This window comes from Protopterus annectens, chromosome 10.part0 (assembly GCF_019279795.1).
Source record: "Protopterus annectens isolate FY-2018-M chromosome 10.part0, PAN1.0, whole genome shotgun sequence".
NCBI lineage: Eukaryota > Metazoa > Chordata > Ceratodontiformes > Protopteridae > Protopterus > Protopterus annectens.
Genome location: NC_056744.1, coordinates 1779309312 through 1779326029, shown reverse-complemented (window position 1 = coordinate 1779326029; position 16718 = coordinate 1779309312). Strand labels below are relative to the sequence as shown.

The following is a 16718-nucleotide window of genomic DNA, read 5'->3' as shown; positions in this document are numbered from 1 at the left end:
GTGGGTATGTGAGTGCATGTATGTGAATGTGTGCCAGTGTGTGCATGCAAGGGTAGGAGTATGTGTATGTGAGTGCATGTATGTGAATGTGTGCCAGTGTGTGCATGCGGGTGTAGGAGTGCGTGCATATGAGTGCAGGTATGTGAATTTGTGCCAGTGTGTATGCATGCTAGTGTAGGAGTGTGTGTATGTGAGTGCATGTATGTGAATGTGTGCCGGTGTGTGCATGCAAGTGTAGGAGTGTGTGTATGTGAGTGCATGTATGTGAATGTGTGCCAGTCTGTGCATGCGAGTGTAGGAGTGCATGTATATGAATGCAGGTATGTGAATTTGTGCCAGTGTGTGTGCATGCGAGTGTAGGAATGTGTGTATATGAGTGCAGGTATGTGAATGTGTGCCACTGTGTACATGCGAGTTTAGGAGTATGTGTATATGAGTGCATGTATGTCAATGTGTGCCAGTGTGTGCATGCGAGTGTAGGAGTGTGTGTTTGCTAGTGCATGTATGTGAATGTGTTCCAGTGTGTGCATGAAAGTGTAGGCGTGTGTGTAAGTGAGTGCATGTATGTGAATGTGCACCAGTGTGTGCATGCGAGTGTAGGAGTGTGTGTTTGCGAGCGCATGTATGTGAATGTGTGCCAGAGTGTGCATGCAAGTGTAGGAGTGTGTGTATGTGAGTGCATGTATGTGAATATGTGCCAGTGTGTGCATGCAAGTGTAGCAATGTATGTATATGAGTGCAGGTATGTGAATGTGTGCCAGTGTGTGCATGCGAGTGTAGGAGTGTGTGTATATGAGTGCTGGTATGTGAATGTTTCCCAGTGTGTGCATGCGAGTGCAGGAGTGCATGTGTATGAGTGCTAGTATGTGAATGTGTGCCAATGTGTGCATGCGAGTGTAGGAGTGCATGTATATGAGTGCAGGTATTTGAATGTGTGCCAGTGTGTGCATGCGAGTGTAGCAGTGCATGTATATGAATATAGGTATGTGAATGTGTGCCAGTGTGTTCATGCAAGTGTAGGAGTGCGTGTGCATGTGAGTGTAGGCGTGCATATATATGAGTGCAGGTATGTGAATGTGTGCCAGTGTGTGCATGCGAGTGCAGGTGTGCATATATATGAGTGCAGGTATGTGAATGTGCGCCAGTGTGTGCATGCGAGTGTAGGAGTGTGTGCATATGTGTGCAGGTATGTGAATGCATGCCAGTGTGTGCATGCAAGTGTAGGAGTGTGTGCATATGAGTGCAGGTATGTGAATGTGTGCCAGTGTGTGCATGCGAGTGTAGGAGTGTGTGTATATGAGTGCAGGTATGTGAATGTGTGCCAGTGTGTGCATGCGAGTGTAGGAGTGCATGAATATGAGTGCAGGTATGTGAATATGTGCCAGTGTGTGCATGTGAATGTCGAAGTACATGTATATGAGTGCAGGTATGTGAATGTGTGCCAGTGTGTGCATGCGAGTGTAGGAGTGTGTGTATATGAGTGCAGGTATGTGAATGTCTGCCAGTGTGTACACAAGTGTAGGAGTGCATGTATAGGTTTATAGCTTCATAGATTCATACTAGGCTATTTGCCCTAGGCATTTATAAGCCTAGCCAGAGTGTGTTTGGCTTTCGCCACCCATTTTAAATTAAGTTTGCTATGCCCTTTTTCGAGGTTAGTATACTGTGCCTCTGTCTAACAGTGACACAGAAGTGATACCCGGTGTAAACCTACGATCTCCCATCCACTCATCAAGATTCTTCTTGAAGAGAGTCAAAGAGGGACTCTGCCTAACCTGGACTGGGATTTAATTCCAGAGTGAAGGGAGCCTCTGGGTTATGAATCTGCCCCTCCAGCATGTCCTATTTATTTCAGTGCTGAAGTTCAAGTCTCTCGAGCGCGTAGCTCAATGGGATTTGGATTTTCTGAGGTGCAGCATGTCCATTATTTCCGGGTTGGACATGGCTTTATACGTCAGGCACAGATCGCCTCTGAGCAGGCGGTATGCCACTGAGTAGAGCTGGAGTTTCTTTAACTGGGCAGCATATGGCATCTGTTTGAGCCCTTTGATCCTCTTTGTGAGGTACTTTTGGGGTCTTTCCAGTTGCTGCAGGTGTCTGGTAAGGTACATCCCAAAAGGGGCATTGTACTCAATTATGGGCCTGATGAGGGATGAGTAAAGAGGCACAATGACCTCCCCTTGTCTAGATGTGAATCCCTTCATGATTAGGTGGGCTATATAAATTGTTTTTCTAACCACTTTGGTCACGTTGTTGTCAAATGAGAGATTGCTATCAACTTGGGTCCCCTGGTCCCTAATTACTACTTCTGTACTTAATGGATTACCACTTATGTGGTAATTTGTGGGCACTTTGCTTTTGCCAAAGGGGATGACTATACACTTGTTGGCGTTTAGCTTGAGGCCATGGCTCTGACACCAGTTGTCTGTTTCTATGAGGCCCTTTTGGAGGATGCTTGTGTCGGCTGGAGAGTCGATTATGGTGCCCAGTTTGCAGTCATCTGCGAACTTGGTCAGCCACAGTCCTTCCATGTTGGCCTGTACCTCCGAGAAATATATACCGAACAAGAGAGGTCCCAGGACTGAGCCTTGTGAGACGCCACTTGTAACTGGTTTGGAGTCTGACATGGCTTCAGCAATTCTAAAAAAGTATAGAGCCAGCATACAGTGACCTGAAAAAAGGTTTATTGAAATATATAAATATAAATATAACAGCAAAACAGACCGGTTTCGGCCAGACAATATCACAGCCTTCTTCAGTGTAAAGCAAACAGAAAAACAATGCTGTTTAAATATGTACTTCTCAAAGCTCATTGGTGGATATCTAAAATTGTTCATTAAGCCCTGGTGGAAACAATCCACCTAATCTGATAATCCATTTCTTTTCTTTGGCATTTAAAGTAGAATGCCAACCTGTTTTATTGGAACGATTCCCTTGTATACTGTCAATAACCATAAAAGAAAATTTAGCAGTAGTGTGTATCATATGATGTTTATATAGTGCATTATGAGCTCTTTTGTTCTTAATATTACTAATATGTTCAGATATGCGTAATCTTAATGGGCGGGAAGTTTGTCCCACATAAAAAGAGCCACAATTGCATGTTGCCAAATATATCAGCCAATCACTACTGCAGTTAGCAAAGAAATAAAGATCATAAACTGAAGAACAATTCCTGCTAGAAAATTGCTTGGATTTACATACATATTGACAGTTGGTACAATGACCACAAGGAAAACACCCATACAATGGTTCTCCCATCAACGTTGTTTGTGAGAGTTGTGAGTTGTTGAAGGTATTTCCACATTTATAATGATTAAAAAAAGAACTGAGATTTTTCCCTTTCCTGAATGAAAATAAACATCTGTCCAGAATAATATTTGCAAGCTCAAAATCACATTGCAAAATATTCCAGTGTCTATGCACACTTTGAATTAGACTGTCAGAATTTCTAGCATAGGTCGTTATAAACCTAATGGGTTGTGATGATGTTGCTGAATGGTCTCTATAAGTAAGAAGTTCTGATCTATCCATAGAGTTAACCTGGTGACTAGCCTTAAGCACATCTCCTATCCTATAACCCCGAGATTTAAATCTGCTGGTTAAATCACCCTTATGTTGTTGAAAGGAAGAATCCTCAGAACAAATACATTTTACACGTATGAATTGTGATTTTGGAATATTACGTGCAATATGAGGTGGGTGATAACTGGAGGCATGTAAGATGGTATTGTATTGGGGGTACTTCCTGTACACCTCAGTACCTAGTGTGTGATCAGGTAATCTTTTGATTAATACATCTAAAAAAGTGATTGTGTTTAGATCATAGTGTACAGTAAACTGTAACCCCCATATATTGTGATTCAAATATGAAACAAAATCCATGAGTTGACATTCATCACCCTTTCATACTAGCCAAACATCATCCAAATAACGTCTCCAGATGTCAATATATTCAATGAATATATTGTTATGGCAGTCATAAATGATATGTTTTTCAACATAAGCCATAAATAGATCAGCATATATGGGGGCAAAAGATGCCCCCATTGCTGTTCCTTTAGTTTGCCAATAACAATTATCCTTGTAATAAAAGACATTATTCGTGAGGACATGTTTGGCTAGACCCACCAAAAATGAATTGAAGTTCGCTTCATATAAGCCCGATACTTGTAACCAATAGGCCATTGCATCCAAACCAGCTTGATGGGGGATGTTGGTATATAGGGCATTTACATCCAATGTGCATAGAAACCACTCAGGTTCCAGCTGTGTGTCTGAAATAATCTGCAGAAAGTTAGTCATGTCTTGTAATCGTGATCGCACCACATGTAATAGGGGTTTAGGATGTTTGGTGAGATACAAGGATAAAGGCTCAGTAATGTACCCATTGCCAGATACAATAGGTCTACCAGGTGGATGTAATGGGTCTTTATGAATCTTGGGTAAAAAATAAATGTATTGAGTTGTAGAATCCTTGACCATAAGTTGGTTCATAACCTCATTGTTAATAATAGCTTCATCCCTGGCTAAAAGCAAAAATTGATCAATCTGTTTTTTGAACCTGAAAGTAGGATCAATAGGCATAATGGAATAATATCTCTGATCAGAAAGCTGTTTGTTTGCTTCATTATCATAATCACACCAGTTAAGTACAACTACAGCTCCACCTTTATCTGCAGAGATAATAACTATATCTTTGTTGTTTTGGAGTTCCAGAATAGCTTGTTTTTCAACCAAAGTAAGATTATTGGATTTAAAACGTATATCCAAGCTAGGAAAATGAAGATCTTTGAGAACACTATTCTGGAACTGGTGTACCATAGGATGCATGGGGGGAGAAAAACTGGATTTGTGATAGACAAATTTATCCTTGTTAACATTACTATCGGTATCACCAAAAAACAGTTTCAAATTTAAATTTCTGCAAAAAGACATGACATCCTGGGCCAATGTATCTTCAGGAACCATGAAGCCAGGTATGAAAGTAAGACCTTTATTCAAAATAGACATGTGAATGGATGACAAATCAAAATTAGACAGATTTAAAACATTGTTGTTTGAAATAACATTAAATTGTTCATTGCCATTTTCAGTAGACCCTGAATATTGTGTACGCCTTCTATGTTTCTGCCCACCCCGCTGATAATATTACTAATATGTTCATATATTGCGTAATCTTAATGGGCGGGAAGTTTGTCCCACATAAAAAGAGCCACAATTGCATGTTGCCAAATATATCAGCCAATCACTACTGCAGTGAAGCAATTGTCGTTCATTTGTCATACTAATATCCACATGCTATCTTAGCGATAGCATTTTCAAGGTGGAAATGATTCAATGTGGCTTTATGTCTCCGTTGAGAACTTGCTGACTTTGGGTTTCTCGTTTACTTATGGGAACTTTCTGGAACATTATTTCATATTACATTCAACATACGAGTGTGTTTTTTTTGCTTTATTGTTCATTTTTGGACTCTAATTAAGGAAAGCATTGTAGTCTTTTGTATTAAAACCAGGATTTAGATAAACTATGGCCTTAAAATCTTTTATTGAATTATAAGTAGTGCAGCAAGCATTTTTTTGACGCATAAAAGTCTTTTTTATGCTTGGCTGACATAGAGGTTTGTGACTTCATACTGCGGGCAAGGCTTATTGTCCTGGATGATTTGGACTAACAGACACTGTCCTTCAGCATACTGCATCTTATGTGTTTAATTAAGAAAAAAAAGGGCATGAGTCTGACACAACATATTGTTATACAGTAATGGGGATTCTATTCTTTGGTTCTTAATGAAAATAAATGGTACTATCTCTTTATATTTCACACAACTGAAATATTGTTTTTTGCAAATTATTGTTTTCCTGGACCTTATTAGATTTGGTCCCTGGCATATTTATGTGTTTGAGCATAATTTACAATTGTTAGATTTTTCCAAATTCTGCTTTTGATATTTTGGGGGCATTATTAGATCAAAATTGGACATTCACATGGTCCCTCTTCTAAGCAGACTGTTTTGTAATGCAAAATTTTTTGGAATCAGTTCAATGCATATAGTGACTTGTCATTCCAGTTGAATTATTGGCATTAATATTATCATCATCATATTATTATGTGTTTATGTTTATTAACATTTTAGACTTTAATTGTCATTATCTATGTGATTATCTATGAGCTTATCTTTTTGTAACATTTTTGCTATCTAGTTTGAATGTTCAGTATTGTATAGCTTGTGAGTATTTGGATAGTATCACCCAAGCCACCAATAGATGTCCTGTTTTACATATATTTGATTTTTAGATCAAAAACTATTTAAGTGGTTACATTCGAAGTTTGATTATACGGGCGTTGATTGCATCCGTTTTCTAATCGGTCTATTTTCTATTAACATATTTATTTTATTTGATTCATATCCTCAGCATCTCTCACATGAATATGTTCATTGGCTTCTTCATAATTTTTGCCTATATTTATATTGCACAGTATAGAAACAGTCAATAAGTTGTGGGACGCAGCTCCATAATAATCATTATTTTTGGTTATTATTGGTTATTATTGGTTAGGCTGCTATTGTTCTTCCAACTTTTGGATTCTGTTTATCAATATACATCAAGCTGATATAGCGGTTTGTATTTGGCTATTATAGTCAGCCATTTTGGATGTTTTTTATCTAATCTATTGAAAACTATAAACCTTATCCTAATATGGATCTGTCCAGTTTTATTACTGGTTTGGCTGCAGACAGGGAGGACCTTGGAGCCTTTGGGCTCAGTTCATCTACCCATGATAATACAAATAGAAATGGTTCTATCAGTCCTGAATCTATCTGTGCAACTCTTTTTGGTAATCTCAAAAAACATCTAAGATCTTTACGATCTAATATTTGGCATTCAAGATTATTTAAGGCATATATTGCAGAAGGAATAACTCCGAAAGGATTGCACATACGAACACAACCTCATGTGATGGATGCTGACGATGAATTAAATAGTCAATGGTCCAAAATACAACAAGAAGCTACTATGGCCTTTGTTGTAGCTTTGGGTAACTTTCATGATCGAGCAATTGATAGAAATATGGATGCGGTCAACAAATCAGTCAATGAATTGAAATCTTTTGAGGAGGAACCTTTTTTTAAAAAAATACTTAATAATGTAGCCACTGATTTACGTAGTTTTGATGAACAGTTAAGGTCCAGAAAAACTAAAAAGTTTTCAAGAGACCAAGAAGATTACAAAAGTGCCAACCCTTTTTCTCTTAATGCCAAACATGTATGATTTACATCCTTTCCCAAACATACTAACAAAAGGAAGAGACCAAGGTCCATTTTAAGAAGATGGAGTACAGATACAGGGTCATCCACAGATGACATTTCATCTTGCACTGACAATGAGTCCCCAGCAGTATCAGGCTCACCGACCCCCAAAAGGATACCTGGATCGATCCCTTTAGGTCCAAATATCAGCGGGGTGGGCAGAAACATAGAAGGCGTACACAATATTCAGGGTCTATTGAAAATGGCAATGAACAATTGAATGTTATTTCAAACAACAATGTTTTAAATCTGTCTAATTTTGATTTGTCATCCATTCACATGTCTATTTTGAATAAAGGTCTTACTTTCATACCTGGCTTCATGGTTCCTGAAGATACATTGGCCCAGGATGTCATGTCTTTTTGCAGAAATTTAAATTTGAAACAGTTTTTTGGTGATACTGATAGTAATGTTAACAAGGATAAATTTGTCTATCACAAATCCAATGTTTCTCCCCCCAAGCATCCTATGGTACACCAGTTCCAGAATAGTGTTCTCAAAGATCTTGATTTTCCTAGCTTGGATATACGTTTTAAATCCAATAATCTTACTTTGGTTGAAAAACAAGCTATTCTGGAACTCCAAAACAACAAAGATATAGTTATTATCTCTGCAGATAAAGGTGGAGCTGTAGTTGTACTTAACTGGTGTGATTATGATAATGAAGCAAACAAACAGCTTTCTGATCAGAGATATTATTCCATTATGCCTATTGATCCTACATTCAGGTTCAAAAAACAGATTGATCAATTTTTGCTTTTAGCCAGGGATGAAGCTATTATTAACAATGAGGTTATGAACCAACTTATGGTCAAGGATTCTACAACTCAATACATTTATTTTTTACCCAAGATTCATAAAGACCCATTACATCCACCTGGTAGACCTATTGTATCTGGCAATGGGTACATTACTGAGCCTTTATCCTTGTATCTCACCAAACATCCTAAACCCCTATTATGTGTGGTGCGATCACGATTGCAAGACACGACTAACTTTCTGCAGATTATTTCAGACACACAGTTGGAACCTGAGTGGTTTCTATGCACATTGGATGTAAGTGCCCTATATACCAATATCCCCCATCAAGCTGGTTTGGATGCAATGGCCTATTGGTTACAAGTATCGGGCTTATATGAAGCGAACTTCAATTCATTTTTGGTGGGTCTAGCCAAACATGTCCTCACGAATAATGTCTTTTATTACAAGGATAATTGTTATTTGCAAACTAAAGGAACAGCAATGGGGGCATCTTTTGCCCCCATATATTCTGATATATTTATGGCTTATGTTGAAAAACATATCATTTATGACTGCCATAACAATATATTCATTGAATATATTGACATCTGGAGACGTTATTTGGATGATGTTTGGCTAGTAAGGAAGGGTGATGAATGTCAACTCATGGATTTTGTTTCATATTTGAATCACAATATATGGGGGTTACAGTTTACTGTACACTATGATCTAAACACAATCACTTTTTTAGATGTATTAATCAAAAGATTACCTGATCACACACTAGGTACTGAGGTGTACAGGAAGTACCCCCAATACAATACCATCTTGCATGCCTCCAGTTATCACCCACCTCATATTGCACGTAATATTCCAAAATCACAATTCATACATGTAAAACGTATTTGTTCTGAGGATTCTTCCTTTCAACAACATAAGGGTGATTTAACCAGTAGATTTAAATCTCGGGGTTATAGGATAGGAGATGTGCTTAAGGCTAGTCACCAGGTTAACTCTATGGATAGATCAGAACTTCTTACTTATAGAGACCATTCAGCAACATCATCACAACCCATTAGGTTTATAACGACCTATGCTAGAAATTCTGACAGTCTAATTCAAAGTGTGCATAGACACTGGAATATTTTGCAATGTGATTTTGAGCTTGCAAATATTATTCCGGACAGATGTTTATTTTCATTCAGGAAAGGGAAAAATCTCAGTTCTTTTTTAAATCATTATAAATGTGGAAATACCTTGAACAACTCACAACTCTCACAAACAACGTTGATGGGAGAACCATTGTATGGGTGTTTTCCTTGTGGTCATTGTACCAACTGTCAATATGTATGTAAATCCAAGCAATTTTCTAGCAGGAATTGTTCTTCAGTTTATGATCTTTATTTCTTTGCTAACTGCAGTAGTGATTGGCTGATATATTTGGCAACATGCAATTGTGGCTCTTTTTATGTGGGACAAACTTCCCGCCCATTAAGATTATGCATATCTGAACATATTAGTAATATTAAGAACAAAAGAGCTCATAATGCACTATATAAACATCATATGATACACACTACTGCTAAATTTTCTTTTATGGTTATTGACAGTATACAAGGGAATCGTTCCAATAAAACAGGTTGGCATTCTACTTTAAATGCCAAAGAAAAGAAATGGATTATCAGATTAGGTGGATTGTTTCCACCAGGGCTTAATGAACAATTTTAGATATCCACCAATGAGCTTTGAGAAGTACATATTTAAACAGCATTGTTTTTCTGTTTGCTTTACACTGAAGAAGGCTGTGATATTGTCTGGCCGAAACCGGTCTGTTTTGCTGTTATATTTATATTTATATATTTCAATAAACCTTTTTTCAGGTCACTGTATGCTGGCTCTATACTTTTTTTGATTTCATTCATTGGTTTTTTGAGCCGTGCATTTGCCTTCGTGCAGGGGGTCATTTTGTGTGTTCAGCAATTCTAACCATGTGGGTTCTGTCCTTGAGCCAGTTTGCAACCCATCTAGTGACATAGGGGTTTATATTTAAGCTGGTGATCTTATCTATAATGCCCGAGTGGGGTATTGTATCGAAGGCTTTTGCGAGGTCCAGGTAGGCTGTGTGGACCACCTTCCCCTCGTCAATGGCCTTGGTGACTGTTTTAAAGAAATCAACCAGGTTTAAGAGGCAGTATCTGCCCTTAACAAAGCCGAACTGGGTAGGATCCAGTGTCTGTAGGTCCCCAATATCTTTATTTATGAGGTCCATGATGATCCTTTCCATAGCTTTGCAGACCAAGCTAGTCAGGCTTATGGGGTGATAGTTTCCAGGATCTGTTGAGGCACCACCTTTGTGGAGAGGGACCACTGTTGCCGTACGCCACTCTTTGGGTACATATCCTGTAGTAAGGCTGAGATTGAACAGTAGTTTTATGTTTGGTTTTAGCTCTTCTTGGAGTTCATATAGAACCCAGCCAGGGACACCGTCTGGTCCCATTGATGCTGTGTTTTTTGCTTTGGAGAGGGCAGCTCTTACCTGAGCATCTGAGATGTCAGGGGGGCAGCACTCTGCTGGGAAGGATATTTGTCCTTTTGGTGGGGAGGGGGGGGAGAAGTTTGCGCTGAACCTGTCGTCTAGGATGTTGGCAATGTCTGTGGGTTTGGTGTATTTTTTGTCATTTTGGACTAATTCTGAGCATATCTGGGAATTCCCACCTAGGTTTCTAACATAACTAAAGAAAGCCTTATCCTTAGTGTCCTGTGCAATTATTCTCTCAAAGCTGGCCTTAGATGATTTTATGAGTCCCCGTAGTTTTTTGCTAATACTGATCAGAGATGCCTTCCCTTTTTGGGATTTTGCTCTATCATGTAGTAGCTTCCTCCTCCTATTGTATAGTTTGTTTATGGCTGGGGTCCACCAGACAGGACGTCTGCCTTTGGAGGATTGGGTCTTGGTTTTATTTGGGATTGCATGATCCATGCATTCCTGAAGGTGTTCATAGAATGCATTTATAAAGGATTCTGCGGTCTGGGCTGTATTTTCCACAGGCCCGGGGGCTTTGAAGGATTCCACCTCGGTTTTGAGGAGTGTGAAATTTGCTTTAGAGATGTTTTCACTGTGGTTTTCTGGGCAGGGGGTGGGGTCGGGATGTGAATATCCAGTGAGATTAGTTTATGGTCTGATCTTACCAGTGAGGGATACACTTCTGGTCTGGAGCACAGAGTCCCCATGTTGGTGATGATCAGGTCCAGTATGTTTTCCCCTCTTGTGGGAGTAGTAACAAGTTGTTCCATAGCACTTGAGTTTATAAATTCTTGGAACCTTTGGGCTAGGGTGTTGGAGCTAGAGTAATGCTCCCAGTCTATGTTTGGGTAGTTGAAGTCACCCAATATAATGGTGTTTGGAGAGACCTTCATATTTTCCAGTGTTGTCAGGTAGGCTGAGTGGGGTTTCTTGGTTTGGGAGGGTGGTCTGTAGCAGGCTATAAATGGGAAGGCAGTTTTACCCACTGTTAGTTGCACATGTATAGTCTCTGATGCTTCATGCTGTGCCACCAACCTGGAGGTGTGGGTATCTTTGACGAATATTGATACTCCCCCTCCTTTTGTGGTTCGGTCCAAGTTTTGGGGCTGAAAAGCATGGTATGAGGTATAACCTGGTAGTGCTGGGGTGCTCTCGGGAGCCTTGAACCAGGTTTCTATTACTGCACAGATATCAATGTTCTCCATGCTAAGGAGAGTTTTGAGTGTGTGCATCTTGAAGTTTAGACTTCTGGCATTGAGTAGCATTACTCTTAGTTTCTTATCCCTTGTGATACCTATGGAGGTGGGTTTGTCTTTTGTGCCTTGCCTAAAAAAGGCACTATGGGGGGTAGCAAGAGCCTTTGTCAGTATCCGAAAGTCCAGGGGTGACAGGTGCAAGCCGTCCCTAGCGAAGCATCATGGCTTGTCAAGTATGTCATCCCAGGCTGACAGGCATTGGATCCCCTTTGAATGACACCAATACTTAAGCCAGTTGTTGAAATTGATCATCTTGTCTTCATATTGTGGCATCATTCTTGGTGAGGGTAAGATGCTACTCAAGGTCAGGGTCATACCGGCCTGGGCTACATGCTCAGAGAGCTCTTCTATGTCTCTTTTCATGTAGTCCAGGGAGGTATGTCTCAGGTTATTCACACCCGCATGGACAATGACTGAGTCATATTTGTACTTGCCTTGGAATGACCTGAGTGCTTGTGTTATGTGGCGGATCCTAGCGCCTGACAGTCAGCTCACCATGACCTTCTCCTTGTTCAGCCTGGTGAGCGGGACGTCAGTGTGCCTGATGATAGAGTCACCTATTACAAGTGTATCAGGTGTGTTGTTTAGCCTTAAGGGCTGTGACTGTTCGGCACACTGGCTTTGTGAGCTATGTGTTGCACGTGTTTTGTTTTGGGGTAGCGGTTGCTTGGTTGTCTGCATTGGAGGTCTCTGCTGCTTAGGCAGATTTTTATTTAGAGCCTCCAAGTATGTTTTTGTGTGTTTATGTGTTTGGTTTGCTGTCATGGTAGGTCTATGTGAGACTGGAATTGTAGTGAGTGTGGTTTCCTTCACCTCCTGACTGGTTACACCAGTACTGAGTTGAGAGAGCTTAGCCTCCAATTTGGCTATATGGTTGCATCTCTCACATGTGTTGGAATTTGTTGGGAGGAGGAGAGGGTTGTCTGTGTACATGAGGCAGTTGTAACATTGCCTCAGGATTCCCAGATTCACAAGCTGGACCGGAGAGGAGATTGACAACTGTCCTTTGGACATGCTAGAATAGTATTGAGAATTCCTTTATAATTGAAAAAAGGGCCAATGGGAAACAATGTACTCAAGGGGAGTTTGTGAGGGTGTAGTGCTTTTAATTTTTTAGTGCTGACTTATATAATTGCTTTAGTGAGCAAGTGCCAGGTAACTTAAATGCAAAAATGACAAACAGTAACTTTCTTTCAAGTGAAACAAGGAAATAAGTACAGTAAGCAATGCAGATATCACTAGGGAGCCACAGAAGCGCTGAAAAGCCGCATTTTAGGTGGAATTAGCATTTCAGGGAAATTACAAGAAAACAAACAACAAGCATTCAAACAAAGCTAGATTCAGCAGGCCTGGATCTAGTCTATGCTACAGCAAACAAGGTGTACCAATTTCAGTAAGAAACAGTTCAAATATGCAGGCACTATAAGCCTTTAACCAGAAATTCCCAGCTCAGAAGGGCAGAGTCCAGCCTCTCCTCCCACAAGAGTGCAGACCACGAAACTTCTTAATGTAAAATAACTGGCCTGAAGCCCAAGTGCTTAAACCAGAACTAATACACTTTTAGAATAACAGACACTAAGCCCTCAATCAGCAGTTCCCAACTTAGAAGGATGTACGCTACCTGTCCTGCCACCACAGTGCAGGCCACAAACCTTCCTAATGTAAAACAACTGGTCTGAAGCCCAAGTGCCTAATCCAAAAGACTTAGAATGATAGCTACACTTTAATCAAGTTACTACCAAGCAGTAATAAATACAATTGAATACTTTAAAGAATGCCTGGATTAGTGTTTAAGTTATACAAACAAAGCTAGATTCAGCAGGCCTGGATCTAGCCTATATTACAGCAAACAAGGTGTACCAATTTCAGTAAGAAGCAGTTCAAATATGAGTATATGAGTGCAGATATGTGAATGTGTGCCAGTGTGTGCATGCGAGTGTAGGAGTATGTGTATATGAGTGCAGGTATATGAATGTGTTGCACCATGTGTATGCGAATGTAGGAGTGCTTGTATATGAGTGCAGGTATGTGAATGTGTTCCAGTGTGTGCATATGAGGGTAGGAGTGCATTTATATGAGTTCAGGTATGTGAATGTGTGCCAGTGTGTGCAGGCAAGTGTAGGAGTGCATGTATATGAGTGCATGTATGTGAATGTGTGCCAGTGTATGCATGCGAGTGTGTATATGAGTGCAGGTATGTGAATGTGTTGCACCATGTGCATGCGACTGTAGGAGTGCATGTATATGAGTGCAGGTATGTTAATGTGTGCCAGTGTGTGCATGCGAGTGTAGCAGTGTCTGTATATGAGTGCAGGTATGTGAATGTGTGCCATTATTTGCATGCGAATGTAGGAGTGTGTGTATATGAGTGCAGGTATGTGAAGGTGTGCCAGTGTGTGCATGCGAATGTAGGAGTGCGTGTATATGAGTGCAGGTATGTGAATGTGTGCCAGTGTGTGCATGCGAGTGTAGGAGTGCATGTATATGATTGCAGGTATGTGAATGTCTGCCAGTGTGTGTGCGAGTGTAGGAGTGCGTGAATATGAGTGCAGGTATGTGAATGTGTGCCAGTGTGTGCATGCGAGTGTAGGAGTGCATTTATATGAGTTCAGGTATGTGAATGTGTGCCAGTGTGTGCAGGCAATTGTAGGAGTGCATGTATATGAGTGCATATATGTGAATGTGTGCCAGTGTGTGCAGGCGAATGTAGGCGTGTGTGTATATGAGTGCATGTATGTGAATGTGTGCCAGTGTGTGCATGCGAGTGTAGAAGTATGTGTATATGAGTGCAGGTATGTGAATGTGTGCCAGTGTGTGCATGCAAGTGTAGGAGTGCATTTATATGAGTTCAGGTATGTGAATGTGTGTCAGTGTGTGCAGGCGAGTGTAGGAGTGCGTGTATATGAGTGCATGTATGTGAATGTGTGCCAGTGTATGCATGCGAGTGTGTATATGAGTGCAGGTATGTGAATGTGTGCCACTGTGTGCATGCGAGTGTAGGAGTATGTGTATATGAGTGCAGGTATGTGAATGTGTTGCACCATGTGCATGCGACTGTAGGAGTGCATGTATATGAGTGCAGGTATGTCAATGTGTGCCAGTGTGTGCATGCGAGTGTAGCAGTGTCTGTATATGAGTGCAGGTATGTGAATGTGTGCCATTATTTGCATGCGAGTGTAGGAGTGTGTGTATATGAGTGCAAGTATGTGAATTTGTGCCAGTGTGTGCATGCGAATGTAGGAGTGCGTGTATATGATTGCAGGTATGTGAATGTCTGCCAGTGTGTGCATGAGTGTAGGAGTCCGTGTATATGAGTGCAGGTATGTGAATGTGTGCCAGTATGTGCATGCGAGTGTAGGAGTGCGCGTATATGATTGCAGGTATGTGAATGACTGCCAGTGTGTGCGCGAGTGTAGGAGTGTGTGTATATGAGTGCAGGTATGTGAATGTGTGCCAGTGTGCGCATGCGAGGGTATGAGTGCGTGAATATGAGTGCAGGTATGTGAATGTGTGCCAGTGTGTGCATGCGAGTGTAGGAGTGCATTTATATGAGTTCAGGTATGTGAATGTGTGCCAGTGTGTGCAGGCGAGTGTAGGAGTGCATGTATATGAGTGCATGTATGTGAATGTGTGCCAGTGTATGCAGGCGAATGTAGTCGTGTGTGTATATGGGTGCATTTATGTGAATGTGTGCCAGTGTGTGCATGCAAGTGTAGAAGTATGTGTATATGAGTGCAGGTATGTGAATGTGTTGCACCATGTACATGCGACTGTATTAGTGCATGTATATGAGTGCAGGTATGTGAATGTGTGCCAGTGTGTGCATGCGAGTGTAGGAGTGTCTGTATATGAGTGCAGGTATGTGAATGTGTGCAATTATTTGCATGCGAGTGTAGGAGTGTGTGTATATGAGTGCAGGTATGTGAATGTGTGCCAGTGTGTGCATGCGAGTGCCGGAGTATGTGTATATGAGTGCAGGTATGTGAATGTGTTGCACCATGTGCATGCGACTGTAGGAGTGCATGTATATGAGTGCAGGTATGTGAATATGTGCCAGTGTGTGCATGCGAGTGTAGGAGTGTCTGTATATGAGTGCAGGTATGTGAATGTGTGCCAGTGTGTGCATGCGAGTGCAGCAGTATGTGTATATGAGTGCAGGTATGTGAATGTGTGCCAGTGTGTGTATGCGAGTGCAGCAGTATGTGTATATGGGTGCAGGTATGTGCATGTGTACCAGTGTGTGCATGCTATTGTAGGAGTGTGTGTATATGAGTGCATGTATGTGAGTGTGTGCCAATGTGTGCATGCGAGTGTAGGATTATGTGTGTATATGAGTGCATGTATGTGAATGTGTGCCAGTGTGTGCATGCGAGTGTAGGAGTGCGTGTATATGAGTGTATGTATGTGAATGTGTGCCAGTTTGTGTGTGCGAGTGTAGGAGTGTGTGTATACGAGTGCATGTATGTGAATGTGTGCCACTGTGTGTATGTGAGTGGTGGAGTATGTGTATATGAGTGCATGCATGTGAATGTGTATGACTGTATCTAAGTAAATGTGTATATGCGAATGTGCTAGAGTGGGAGTGTGCACTAGTGCATATATGCAAGTGTACGATTATATGTATGCTACTGTGTGCAAGTGCATGTGTATATGTGAGTGTGAGTGAGTGCCAGTGTGTGAGTATGTGTGGGTATGTATGGGCATGCATGAGTGTGGAGAGGCTTCTGAAATCAGAATCCTACACAAAGGAGGTTGCTCCAGAGAACATTATTTTTTAAACATTAAACCATGCATACCTCTCAACTTTACAGACTTTTACACTGTCCAGATTTTTGCCTCATATTTTCAGGTTTGTTCTACTCATACAATGCTAGAAGTCTAA

At 40.7% G+C, this 16718-nt stretch overlaps 1 protein-coding gene across 1 annotated transcript in view; it reads right to left on the bottom strand.

Annotated features, from left to right (window-relative positions):
* The window catches only part of LOC122814492 (extracellular calcium-sensing receptor-like), a 210570-nt gene that overhangs the window by 146273 nt on the left and 47579 nt on the right, over nucleotides 1-16718 (bottom strand). The gene's annotated exons all lie outside the window — the stretch shown is intronic.